The sequence below is a fragment of the Cololabis saira genome, chromosome 23, assembly GCF_033807715.1.
Source record: "Cololabis saira isolate AMF1-May2022 chromosome 23, fColSai1.1, whole genome shotgun sequence".
NCBI lineage: Eukaryota > Metazoa > Chordata > Actinopteri > Beloniformes > Belonidae > Cololabis > Cololabis saira.
Window position 1 is genome coordinate 210,010 of NC_084609.1, and position 13,823 is coordinate 223,832.

At 44.2% G+C, this 13,823-nt stretch overlaps 1 protein-coding gene and 1 pseudogene across 1 annotated transcript in view; one reads left to right on the plus strand and one right to left on the minus strand.

The window, feature by feature from the left end:
• The window catches only part of LOC133424461 (zinc finger protein 239-like), a 278,042-nt gene that overhangs the window by 55,379 nt on the left and 208,840 nt on the right, over positions 1–13,823 (plus strand). The window lies entirely within an intron of this gene.
• The window catches only part of LOC133424452 (zinc finger protein 431-like), a 71,848-nt pseudogene continuing 68,624 nt past the window's right edge, over positions 10,600–13,823 (minus strand).

A 13,823-nucleotide genomic window follows, 5' to 3' on the forward strand; every position in this document is an offset into this window, starting at 1 on the left:
AAATCCTGAAAAGATTTTGATCAAACTAAATCAAACAGCTCATCATCCTCCACGTACTCGCTCGTGAAGAGAGATGAATAAAACTCAAAAGCTCACCTTCTGATCTGACCAGGCTCAGTGAGCTCCTGCCCCGTGTCAGAGAGCAGAGAGTGGATCACTTTCCTCTGTCCATGCTTCTTCTCCAGGCCAAAGAAGAAGCTAAAGGGAGCATCCATCGCTGTGATGTTCTGGACCCGGGACCATACCAGTGCACCCTGTACCCTGGTGTCCAGCAGGTTGGCTAAAGCCATTTTTTTGGACTTGAGGATTTCAATATATCCTCGATTTCCTGTGGAAGCACTCATTGTTTCTAGCTCCACGATCTCAGTCTCCAGGTCTTCATAGATCGACAGATGTCACGTGTGACATTGAGAGTATACTGCTGACACAAAAGCTTTATCTCAGTCTTGCCATGGTCCCACCACTGCCTAAGACATGTAAAATCAGCTCTCCTGTGTCTAAAACCAGTCCAAAAAAATCTAAAAGCCTCGCTAAAACCTTTGTCAAATGTTAAAACTGAATTAAAATGCCAGTATGCACTCTTAGGTCAAATGTATTTAATGGTGACATGACATAAAGCCAAAGAATGATCCGTAAAACCAGCTGGCATTATTTTACACAGCTTAAAAACATTAAAATGGTGCTTAGAACAAAAACGATCAAGTCAGGCTAAGGAGATTCTGTCCTCTCTCAGGTGGGACCACGTGTACTGTCTGTAGTCTGTGTGCATCCTTCTCCACACATCCACCAGGCCGTGGGAGTAGACCAGCTGCTTCAGAGCGTGCTGAGAGGCTGGATGAGGCTCTGCATGATTACGGTCTAAAAACTCGTACTTGGTACAGTTAAAATCCCCACCCAAGAATAAAAAATCCTCCGAGCCACAGCAATTCAGTCTAGTGTTGACTTTTTCTAGAAAGCTCTTCCTCTCTGTACCGTTTGTTGGAGCATAAATGTTCATAAAAAACAGGGTGTGATGTTCAAACTGTGCCTTGACTAAAAGACACCTCCCCTTCACCACATGCTCGACCTCCAGAGACGATAGAGTAAAGTTCCGAGAAAACAGGAAGCCCACTCCACCGCTGAGTGTGGTGTTATGGCTCAAAGCCACCTCTCCTTCCCACTCTTTGTTCCAATCCACCTCATTGCCTTCATCACTGTGTGTTTCTTGTAAAAACAGAACATCAATATTTTTCATCCTTGCTGTGTCAAACACCAGTGCCCTTTTCCTTGTCAACACACGGCCAAAGTTCCGGGTGAGACCGGTGAGAGAGCCCCGGGGGTCGGCCACGAGGCCGGGCAGACCAGCGAGACAGCTCGGGGGGACGTCCCCGAGGCCTAGGCGCAGGGCCTGGGGGGCTTGGCGTGGGGCTTGTCAGCCTGACGGGGACTCTGGACTTGGCGGGGACTCTGGGCTTGGTGTGGGGCTTGGCGGGCGTGGCGGGGAAAATTGGCTTGGCTGGGGAACTTGGCTTTTGCAGGGAGCCCAGGATACGGGGAGCTAGCTGAGGGGGAGCCTAGGTTCGGGGCGCTGGCTGCGGGGGAGCCCGGGTCCGTGGCGCTGGCTGCTGGGTAACCCGGGTCCGTGGCGCTGGCTGCTGGGTAACCCGGGTCCGTGGCGCTGGCTGCGGGGGAGCCCAGTTCCGTGGCGCTGGCTGCGGGGGAGCCCGGGTCCGTGGCGCTGGCTGCAGGATACAAAACAAGAACATAAACATGGCTACAAAAACCTGACGAGGAAAACATGGAGGTAGAAACAGTATGGTCCGACAGGGAACAAGGGAAAGAGAAGACCAGATATACTCGGGGGATAACGAGACACGACGAGACACAGGTGCAGACAATCAGGGCTGATGGGACACAGGCGGAGCAAAACAGAAACTCAAAGACTGGGGGGAAAGTGTCAAACCCTGACAAAAACAGTAAAAGAGATAAATAAGAGTAAAACCAACAGCTTCATCATCATTAAAAACCGAGTTGCTTTCTCACCTTAAGCATTTGTTTTCTCAGTCTAATAATTTCGTGATCAGTGAGATCTGATGTAGCTGTTTTTAATGACATGTCTTGCTGAGTTGTACAAAATGAGCTTGTCAGGAAAATGCTCTATATCAAGGCCTTTCATGCCTTTTGTCTGCTGCAGGTAATCTTTAAACATGGTTTCTGAGTACAGTTTCTGTTCCTGACTGGCAGTCGTCTGACTGCAGGACATGTCACTGCAGTCAGATATGCAGCCTTCACTGTCGCTGCTGTCTGCAGCACTCGGTTTTGCCCACAGCCGACCAGCCTTACAGCCGCTGCGCAGCAGGGGCCGGCCGCTCGGCCGCCGCCGCCGCCCCCCCCAACCGAGCCCTGCGGAGCCGAGCCGGCGCGGTTAGGACAAGCTCTAACAAGGTGTCCCTCCTCACCACAGCCGAAACATTTTACAAGAGAGGAAGTTGCAAACAAAACATAATCAGTCGTCCACACGAACAAAGAAACGATAATTAAATTCTTCATTCTTGTTATTTAGGATCATAAAGAGCTGTCTCCGGTAAGACACAACATGTTTTAACAGTGGTGACTTACAACCAGACAAGATCTTTTTAACTGGTGATATCACCTTACCGTGACGACACAGCTCTCTAATCAGGAACTCATCATTGATGAATGGAGGAACATTTGACAGCGTTATTTTAGGTGCTGACTGCGTCAGCGGCAGCACAGGCTCAAACAGCCCATTCACGGTGATGCCCCTCTCCACCAAACATTTCACCTGCTCTTCCCTCTAAACACAAAACCACGGCTTTGTTCATACGGGCAGCAGACATGAGTGAGCTGTGCCCGATGATCTCCCCCACAGCCAACGCCACCACCTCCACGCTGCACGGAGAGCCGGCACCGACCTTAATGCCATGCTTAAGATAAGATAAGATAAGATAAGAAATCCTTTAATAGTCCCCCAGAGGGGAAATTTCCAGGTTACAGCAGCAAAGGGGATAGTGCAAAACAAGAGGCATCAATATCACACAATATCACACAACAATAATAATAATAATAAACACTATAACACTATAAACAGTATATACAATAATAATAAGAATAAGAATAAGAAGGAGAATAAAAATAGTAATAAATAAAAAAAAAATTCTAGTATACAAAAAGAAAAACAGATGGATATTTACAGATGTTATTTATGCCCGTTGCAGAATGGTTTTTATTGTCAGGATTGTTTGTATTGTTTGTGGTCTACTGTGAGCAGTGCTGGTTGTGTAGTCTCACAGCTGCAGGGAGGAAGGACCGTCTGTAGCGCTCCTTCACACACCTAGGGTGAAGGAGCCTGTCGCTGAAGGAGCTCTCCAACGCTCTGAAGGTGTCCTTCATGGGGTGGGAGTCCTTCTCCATCATGGATGACAGCTTAGCCATCATCCTCCTCTCTCCCACCACCTGTACTGTGTCCAGAGAGCAGCCCACGACAGAGCCGGCCCTTTTGATTGTTTTGTCCAGCCTCCTTCTGTCTGCAGCTGTGATGTTGCTGCCCCAGCAGACCACTCCGTAAAAAATGGCTGATGCCACCACAGTGTTGTAAAATGTTTTCAGGAGCTTCTCCTGCACACCAAAGGCCCTCAGTCTCCTGAGCAGATAGAGTCTGCTCTGGCCTTTTCTGTGGAGTGCAGAGGAATTAGTAGTCCAGTCCAGTTTATTGTTGAGGTGAACACCCAGGTACTTATAAGATGTCACCATCTCAATGTCCTTTCCCTGGATGTTCACCGGTGTCGAGGGGGATTTATTACACCTGCGGAAATCCACCACCAGTTCTTTGGTTTTCCCCGCGTTGATCTGGAGGTGGTTCTGCAGGCACCAGTCCACAAAGTCCTGGGACAGTTCTCTGTACTCGCTATCGTCTTCATCAGTGATGAGGCCGACGATAGCAGAGTCGTCAGAGAACTTTTGGAGGTGACAGGTTGGGGAGTTGTAGGAGAAGTCAGCAGTGTAGAGGGTGAAGAGAAACGGCGCCAGGACCGTTCCCTGCGGGGTCCCCACACTGCAGACGACCATGTCCGATGTGTGGTCCCGTGTCCTCACATACTGTGGCCGGTTGGTGAGGTAGTCCAGAATCCAGGATGTGAGGTGACTGTCAACCCCTGCATTCTCCAGCTTGTCTCCCAGAAGTGCCGGCTGGATGGTGTTGAACGCACTGGAGAAATCAAAGAACATGATCCTCACAGTGCTCCCAGGTTTCTCCAGGTGAGACAGGGCACGATGTAGCATGAGGATGACGGCGTCATCCACCCCAATACCAGGTTGGTAAGCAAACGGTAGTGGGTCCATCGCTGGGCTCACCATGGGGCGGAGATGTCGGAGGAGCAGCCGCTCCAGGGCCTTCATCAGGTGGGATGTCAGAGCCACCGGCCTGAAGCTGCTGAGGTCCTTGGGGTGCGGGTTCTTGGGAACAGGTACCACGCAGGATGTCTTCCATAGTGGTGGTACCCTCCCCAGCCTCAGGCTCAGGTTGAACATGTGTCCAACAATCCCGCACAGCTGGTCTGCACAGGACTTCAGGAGCCTGGAGCTGATGCGATCCGGACCTGCCGCCTTCCTCGCGTTCATCTTCCTGAGCTGATTTCTCACCTGGAGGGTTGTGAGGGACAAGCTGGAGCAGGGGGGGGGGGTGTATCAGAGGTAGTGGAGGGGGGTGGGGGGGTAGAGCAGAGAGTGGGAACAGTGGGGGGTCGGCTGTGGGATGAGCTTTGTTGTTTTGGGAGTGGAGGTGGGGGTGGGGGTGGGGCTGGAGGTGAAGGTGAAGGTGTCGATGACAGTGGGGGGGCTGTTTAAAGACAGCTTGGAAAAGCCACTGGAAGCCATTTTGGCCTCTGAGTGGTCCTCCAGCCAGACAAAGCCTGGCTGGCAAAAATACACAAAAACAACTACAAACTTAAATAAAACTAACGACACACAACACTAAACAACTGATACAAACACCACTAACAATACATGAAAGAACAAAGGACAGAAAAGAGAAAAATCTACCATCCACTCTCAGCTCTTCCACTAACACTCCTCTCACAAGTTTGGGAATGATCATCCTACGGATGTTTGACAACAAAGTGTAGCCTATATAAAATTCAACAAAGAACAATTTAAATATGTGCAAAGTACAATATGTATTTCCTTGTTAATGTAGTGTCTTTCTTTCAATCTATCCATACCAGCACATCCAGTATGCCAGGCTCAATTGTCGAGTAATTTCATTTTTGTGAGAGCGTGTAAATTGATGGTAACCTGAGCTAAATATTTCAGTTATATTATCACTATTTACTGCAACGTTTTTGTTCAACTTGCTGAAATTGTTTAAATTTTGTGGTCATAAATAAATATAAATTCATCAAATCAATAAATAACCAAATTACTGCCTGACTTGTTTGTGTTGGATCTAAAACTTTCTTGCTAGTATTTACATGTATGCATTTCTGTTAACATAGGGAATCTTAATTCAAACACTACTCAGATTAAAGAAAAGTAAGTCTTGTTTATTCAACACCAGGTCAACTGAGGATTTGTCTAATATAAAATGAAGACAAAAGAAATTGAACCTCAAATTATGAAGAAAAAAATGAAGAAAACAACATTTTGTCCTCCATCTTCCCACAAATGTCAATTAACTTAGATAACTGGTCATCCCTCTTCTTTTCCCTCTCCTCGTCCTTTTCATCCAGCTCCCTCAGCCTCTTTTCTTGTCTTTAGTCTTGAAGAAAGTCCAAAACTTCATTTGTCCTTTTTTTGGTTTTCTTCCCTCCGTTTGTTGGTCGCTCCCTGTTTGTAAAGGAAATAATAGGACCGTTGAAAAATCATCACGGGACAACAGTTTCTGAATTTAAATCACCAGTGGGATATGTATTTATATTTACAGGTGAACTTCTTTCGTCTCGCAGTCGCACATGCTTCCTTTTCCTCCGCCCCCTGTTTTGTTTACATTCTCCCTGGTAACCTCCTTTCATGTCACAACGCAATGAACTGTGGGTAATTCCCTTTCCAAAAGTCTGCGGAGATGCAGACTTACGGTAAGTGAGCAGTAAGGGCTCAAAATGTCTGGCGGGAGCCCTCGCGCACTTAACGACTTTAGGAATGGGACAGCTCTAAACCCTTAACGACTTTAGGAATGGGACAGCCCTGAACCCTTAACGACTTTAGGAATGGGACAGCCCTGAACCCTTAACGACTTTAGGAATGGGACAGCTCTAAACCCTTACGCAAGTCGCAGGAGCGCGCAGGTAAGTGTGTGAGTCTGTGAGGGTGGAGATTGGAATTCAGCTACAGTTTTTTTGTCCCTGTGAGCAGAACAGCATCATCTGGTGGATGAGACAGGAAGTGTGCTGCTTGGTGAAGGTGATGGGTTTGTGTCTGGAGGACAGAACAACTGTGTTTCTGATCTGATGGTGAAACATCAGAGAGGCTCCAAGAGAAGATTCACCTGCCAGGTTGTTGAAGGAGACAGAGTGAAGATAGATGCTGAATACACGCTGGACTTTACAGGTAAGACACCCTGAAATCATCAAGACAAGGAAATAAAGGAGAGAAGTACAAAATATAATCTAAACTATTTGTTATAATCACAATAAACCTCATACATGTATAATTCATTCATATCTCCTTTGCAATCATGTAGTTGAATCCTTTGATTCCAGATTCCTCTCTGATCGACACCAGCGTGATCATCGGATCAGCAGTCGGGGGTGATGCTGGTTCTGGCTGCTGTTGTTATTTTCATCATATGCAGGAAGAAAACCAAAGAAACAGAAGATCAGCAGAATGAATCAAGTATGAAAGTCATCAGAAAACAGCACATGTGCAGAACTGAACCAGCTGATGATTGAAGTCTCTGTCTCAGATTCCACTTCTGGAAACTCCAGGAACCTCCAATAACTGCAGAAGTCAAGTCCTCTGTTGAGATGAAACAACTCTGAGGTCTTGATCCTCCACAGATTTGTTCCTGGTGTCTTTATATGTGAAGAAAACTACATTTATTCTTCTTTGAAGAACAAGACATTTAAAAAATGCTCAAGTTGAATCTGAATGTTTATATAAAATCTTGCTGGAGTGTTTTGGATCAGCTGATATTTCTTTGTTGAGTCGTCCTGATAATAACTTTAATGCAGAGCAGAAGTTTATTAGTAGAAACATTATTTACTGAATGAACCTGATGGACATGTAATGATGTTGTTGACTAACTCTTGAAATGTGACCTTTGTTTCAGATGTTCAGCAGCTGATGCTCCACAATGTGAGTATCAGAGCGCCGTTTCTTCCCTTGTGGTCAAACATGGAACTGCAGCAACGTTGATGTTCAGAGGTCGATTCCTCTCTGGAACAGTGAAATCAAGTTGTGCTTTAAAACAAATGTTTGTGTAACAGAGTTTAAGAGACATTTCTGTATTTGTGTTTGTCTCCAGGATGATCCGGAGAACAATGTTACTTATGCTGCTGTTGGTGGTTTTAATCCAAATACTTCCACTAAAGTAACAACACAGTCTCACTCCCGACTCGTCAAAAACCGACGCTTGGTCAGGACCCTTTAGCGACACATACTGACGTGAAAGGTACCCATCTGTGTCTCTTTCAGACGCAAGTAGAATACAATTGACTCCAATGTAATCCCGTCTGCGGCTACATGTGACGCTCAGAGCAGGTGATCACCACGAGCGGTTTCCTCATTCCTCTTTTAAAAAAAATGCATATACTTCAATTTAAAAGTGTGGTTTGATGACAATTCTACGGAGAAATATGCATTTTTTTCCCACAATCTCTGTTCAGTGAGTGTATATCATGCACGGTTTATCAGTTATTAAGAAGCATTTTTCCACTTCGGATTTGGCCAGAGTGACAATGGTTTGAGGAGAGGTTTAAGTTACAGTGGTCTATGAAGTACTGTATGTATCTCCCTCCGCCGAGCATGTTTTTGACTGATTGTTTCCAGCTTGGCCCTTAAAGGTATTCTCCCTGATCCCTGATCAGCTAGCAAGAATTTTGAAAGAGGCACCTCTAAGCCCCGCCCATTCGGTCCGAATGATACGGATTGGTCCAGGTCCAGGTCCAGGAAGGGAAAGAACCACGTTCGTGATCACGGTTTTATATAATAGAGGTAATTCATTGGAACTACAAAAGCTACGACGTAGCACAATGCTGTGTATTGTAACATGGTACAAATTGTAGTTCTGGTAACCTCCTTCCGGTTTAGGGTTAAGATGTTGACATTAGGGTTCAGAAATCATATATCCGCTCATTTTTCAACAGACAAAGTGTGACCATAAAATGTATATTTATATTATGAGTAGATGTATGTGATGGAAAAGATCAATATATGAATTTATTAACGCTATTTTAACGTTTTGTCCTGCTGCTCTCTTTCTTTTTTTTTTTTTTTTTACCTTGTCTGCACACATTAATGATTGATACCATGACGGTAGAAACCAAAAGGTATATATATGTGCATTATTACTATATTTAATATATATACATATATATACGCATACATATGCGTACACATATATAAATATACACATACAAACCCAGTGATTTTATTTTTTTATTTTTTATTTTTTGCTGCTCTATCTTGCCGACAGAAAGGGTTGCGTTCAGTGGCGTAACGTATTAAGTAACGTTTCAAAACAGATCTGTCATACCTCATCCCTCAATCTATTTTGTTTCTATGAAGTGTTAATGTGGTTTATAATTTGTTTTAATATAGCGTGACTTCCAAACAAGAGCATTTAGTTCAGTATACCCACAGTAGGATGGATTAACAAATGATAGTAATCGCAGATATCTAGCAATACTGGCTAGTGAACACCCCAAGTAATAATAATCATTTAATAACTAATAAACCATGCAATATATACTCTCACTGAACAGAGATTGTGGGAAAAAACTGCATATTTCTCGCTAGAAATGTCATCAAACCACACTTTTAAATGGAAGTATATGCATTTTTTAAAAAAGAGGAATGAGGAAACCGCTCCCGGTGATCACCTGCTCTGAGCGTCACATGTAGCTCCAGACGGGATTACATTGGAATCAATTGTATTCTACTTGCGTCTGAAAGAGACACAGATGGGTACCTTTCACGTCAGTATGTGTCGCTAAAGGGTCCTGACCAAGCATCGGTTTTTGACGAGTCGGGAGTGAGACTGTGTTGAAAATAAAGGGAAGTGACTCCCTCAGATGTGGTTTTGCTTCTTCATAATGTTTCCATCTTAAATGTGTTTTACAGGACTATTGTAGGATTACGGAGAGTAATGCAGAGTTTAGCTGAGAATCTGTCAGCAGATACTTTTACCTCCAGGTGAAGACAGATAGATGGAGGACAGCAGGTCTTTCCAGTTCTTCTAACATTTATGAGGTCATTTATCAGGTCAAGGAGGAAGAAGATGTGGTGACTTATTCTGCTGTGAGGATCAAAACCAACCAACAGTGACCCCAGCAGTCTCTGCAGCCGCGTCTCCAAACCCAAATAGAGGATAAAAGACCTGGAGGACGTCCGGTTGTCCATCTGCTGACAGGAAGTGGACAGTTGGACTCATGTTCAGTCGCATTAGATGTAGTTGTTCAGCAGGAGCACTTGATCACTTTTCTTCTTTTTTCTCTGCTCTACCTTTCATTTGTACTCTGATGGTAAAATCTGATCTTTTATATCTGGAACTGTTAATTGCATTTTAGGTTGATTCAAGTCTTAATTTTGTCTCACTGTCTCATCAGTTGATTTGTTTTACAAACTTCATTTATTCAGTATCAATAAACTGGACTAAACAAGTGTCTCACTCTAATATTTATTTGGACTTCCTTTAGTTGTCATGTGACCATGTCCTTGTTTCAGTCAGATCATCATGTATCTAAACATTCATTTCCATCCAGAGCTGCATTTATATTTCCACCAAATGTTGTGTTGATGATGGGAGAGTTGGACTGATGTGCAAAGTCTTCTTCAGCCCGTCCTGAAGATCCTCACTGGGTGAAGGTCTGGATTTAGATTTGATCAAAGCAGCAGCGCGAGTGCTGACAGGAACCAGTAAGAGACCACATATCTCTCCCGTGTTGGCCTCCCTTCATGGGTTCTCCAGAACATCTACAATCAAAGTCAAAACTCTGTTATTTGCATCTAAAGTCCTAAACCAGGGGTGTCCAACCCTGGTCCTTGAGAGCTACTGTCCTGCATGAAGGGACACATTTAAAACCTGCAGGGACGTGGACACCGAGGACCGGGCCTGGTGTTGCACCACAAAGGGAGTGCTGGTCCAGTTATTAGAAATTATTATTAATAATTGTCTTACGATAGTTATAAATAACTAATAAAGAAGATGACTTATCAAAATGAATCAAATGAATCAATCAAAACGGGGCACCACCTGACTTATCAGGAAATAATACCTAAACAGCTAAATCAGTCTCAAAGTAGCTGTTATTCCCTACGTGTCAGCCTGTTGCCAGGGGATCGTTACAGAATAACATTGAAGGAAGGAGTCTGAGCACAGACCTTTGCAACCAGCAGCTGTGACAAATATCTCTAAAATAAACACAAACAACTTCTCTCATTCAAATTAATCAGCATTTATTTACAAAAGTTTTAAAAGAAAGTGAAACAAAATTCGGGATCAATTCCGATGCCTAAATAAACATAAACAAAAATTAACTAAATATTAAACACAAACTTCAGATCATATATGTGTGGGTGTGTGTGTCAGTGCGTATGTGTGAATTATTTCTTTCAAACTAAATTAACTAAACTGGTGTATTTTAACTGAACTCTCAAAATAAATTATATCAGCACTGATCACAAATATACACTTTTTATCCAGTGTGAATACGTTGGTGACTCCTTAGATTACTTGATGTGGCAAAGCCTGCTCCCCACTGATCACATCTGCAAGGCTTTTATCCAGTGTGAATACGTTGGTGTCTCCTTAGATGACTTGATTGGCTAAAAGCCGCTCCACACTGATCACATCCGTAGGGCTTTTCTCCAGTGTGAATATGTTGGTGACTCCTTAAAGAACTTTGATAGGGAAAAGCCGCTCCACACAGATCACATCTGTAAGGCTTTTCTCCAGTGTGAATACGTCGGTGACTCCTTAAAACACCTTGATAGGCAAAAGCCGCTCCACACTGATCACATAAGTAAGGCTTTTCTCCAGTGTGAATACGTTGGTGACTCCTTAAAGCACCTTGATGGATAAAACCCACTCCACACTGATCACATCTGTAAGGCGTGTCTCCAGTGTGAATACATTGGTGAATCCTTAAAGCAGCTTTACTGGCAAAAGCCGCTACACACTGATCACATCTGTAAGGCTTTTCTCCAGTGTGAATACGTTGGTGGACTCTGAGACCACTTGAGTCGCTAAAAGAAGCTCCACACTGATCACATCTGTAAGGCTTTTCTCCAGTGTGAGTACGTTGGTGACCCCTTAGGTGACTTTGACGGGCAAAAGCCGCTCCACACTGATCACAGCTGAAAGGCTTTTCTCCAGTGTGAATACGTTGGTGACTCCTTAAAGCACTTTGCTGGGCAAAAGACGCCCCGCACAGATCACATCCGTAAGGCTTTTCTCCAGTGTGAATACGCTGGTGTTGCTTTAGTTTACCTTGTTGGACAAAAGCCGCTCCACACTGATCACATCCGTAAGGCTTTTCTCCAGTGTGAATACGTTTATGAATCTTTAAATTACTTGATGCGGCAAAAGCCGCTTCACACTGATCACATCTGTAAGGCTTTTCTCCAGTGTGAATACGTTGGTGTTGCTTTAGGTTACCTTTTTGGGCAAAAGCCGCTCCACACTGATCACAGCTGTACGGTTTATCAACAGTGTGAGTTTTCTTATGCTTCTTCAGGTTTGATGAATTGGCGAAGACTTGCTCACAATCATCACAGCAGTGTCTTTCGGGGCTTCCTTTATGATTCTGTAACAGAGAAGATGACTTACATAATCTTGGTTGCATTATCAAAACCCTTTTCAGTCTCAATCAAGTGCTGCCTGTCAGGTTCTTTCCTGTGAGACAATTAAGTTTATCTTCTGAGGACTAATTTTAAACATATTTTGTTACAGCTAGTCCTTTGAAAAAAATAAGAGCTGCTGAACACACTCAAAACCCATTCATGAACTATTTATATTAAACAGGAACTATTGTGACACACACACACACACACACACACACACACACACACACACACACACACACACACACACACACACACACACACACACACACACACACACACACACACACACACACACACACACACACAAAAGTGATTGCCCCCCCTTTTAAAACAAACACCTGTTCTCAATCAAGAAATCACTTAAATAGGACCTGCCTGACAAAGTGAAGTAGACCTAAATATCCTCAAAAGCTAGACATCATGCTGCGATCTAAAGACATTCAGGAACAAATGAGAAACAAAGTAATTGAGATCTATCAGTCTGGAAAAGATTACAAAGCCATTTCTCAAGCTTTGGGACTCCAGCGAACCACAGTGAGAGCCATTATCCACAAATGGAGAAAACATGGAAGAGGGGTGAACCTTCCCAGGAGGCCGGCCGACCAAAATGACCCCAAGAGCGCAGCGACGACTCATCCAAGAGGTCACAAAAGACCCCAGAACAACATCCAAAGAACTGCAGGCCTCACTTGCCTCAATTAAGGTCATTCTTCATGACTCCACAATAAGAGAGAGACAAAGGGCAAAAATGGCCTACACGGCAGAGTTCCAAGACAAAAACCACTGCTGAGCAAAAAGAACATAAAGCCTTGTCTCAGTTTTGTCAGAAAACCTCTTGATGATCCCCAAGACTTTTGGGGAAATACTTTGTGGACTGAAAAGACAAAAGTTGAACTTTTTGAAGGGTGCATGTCCCATTACATCTAGTGTATAAGTAACACTGCATTTCAGAAAAGGAACATCCTACCAACAGTAAAATATGGTGGTGGTCGAGTCATGGTCTGGGGCTGTTTTGCTGCTTCAGGACCTGTAAGACTTGCTATGGTAAATGGAACCATGAATTCTGCCGTCTACCAAAAAATCCTGAGGGAAAATGTCCGGCCATCTGTTCGTCACCTCAAGCTGAAGCCATTTGGGTTCTGCAGCAGGACATGATCCAAAACACACCAGCAAGTCCACCTCTGAATGGCTTCAGAAAAACTAAATGAAGACTTTGGAGCGGTCTTGTCAAAGTCCTGACCTGAATCCCATTGAGATGCTGTGGCATGCAGTGGCGAAACTACCATATATGCAGACAATGCGACTGCATATGGGCCCGCACGCGCAGGACCTGGGGACGTGCGGGCCCTGGACTTTTTTTTTTTTTTTGAGGTGTGTGTGTTTACATCAATGTTATGGGCTGTTTATAAAGATATATCTAGTTTAAATAAAAAATAATAATTTATAGATGATCTCGGATGATGCCGGTGTAGTGCGCATGTGTAACCCATATTTGCATAGAGGAAGAGTTGGCGAGTGAGGAGAGGAAAGGAGTGAGAGTTGAACTGTTGTCATGGAGAAATACAAACACAAAAGCGGTAGCCAAAAGCGAAAGCTGCAGGAATTGGCAAATGAAAAGAGAAAAACTCTCTGAAATTGACAGGTTCTTTCAACGAAAAACCAGCAAGTCATTTGAACTTGAGAAGAAAAGCCAAGAGCGGACTTCTAGCAGCCCGCCGTCTGACGCACCAGTTGCCGAGCGGTCCTTCTCCAAATTAAAGTTAATAAAAACATACCTGCGCAGCACCATGAGACAGGCCCGCTTATCAAGACTGGCAATGCTC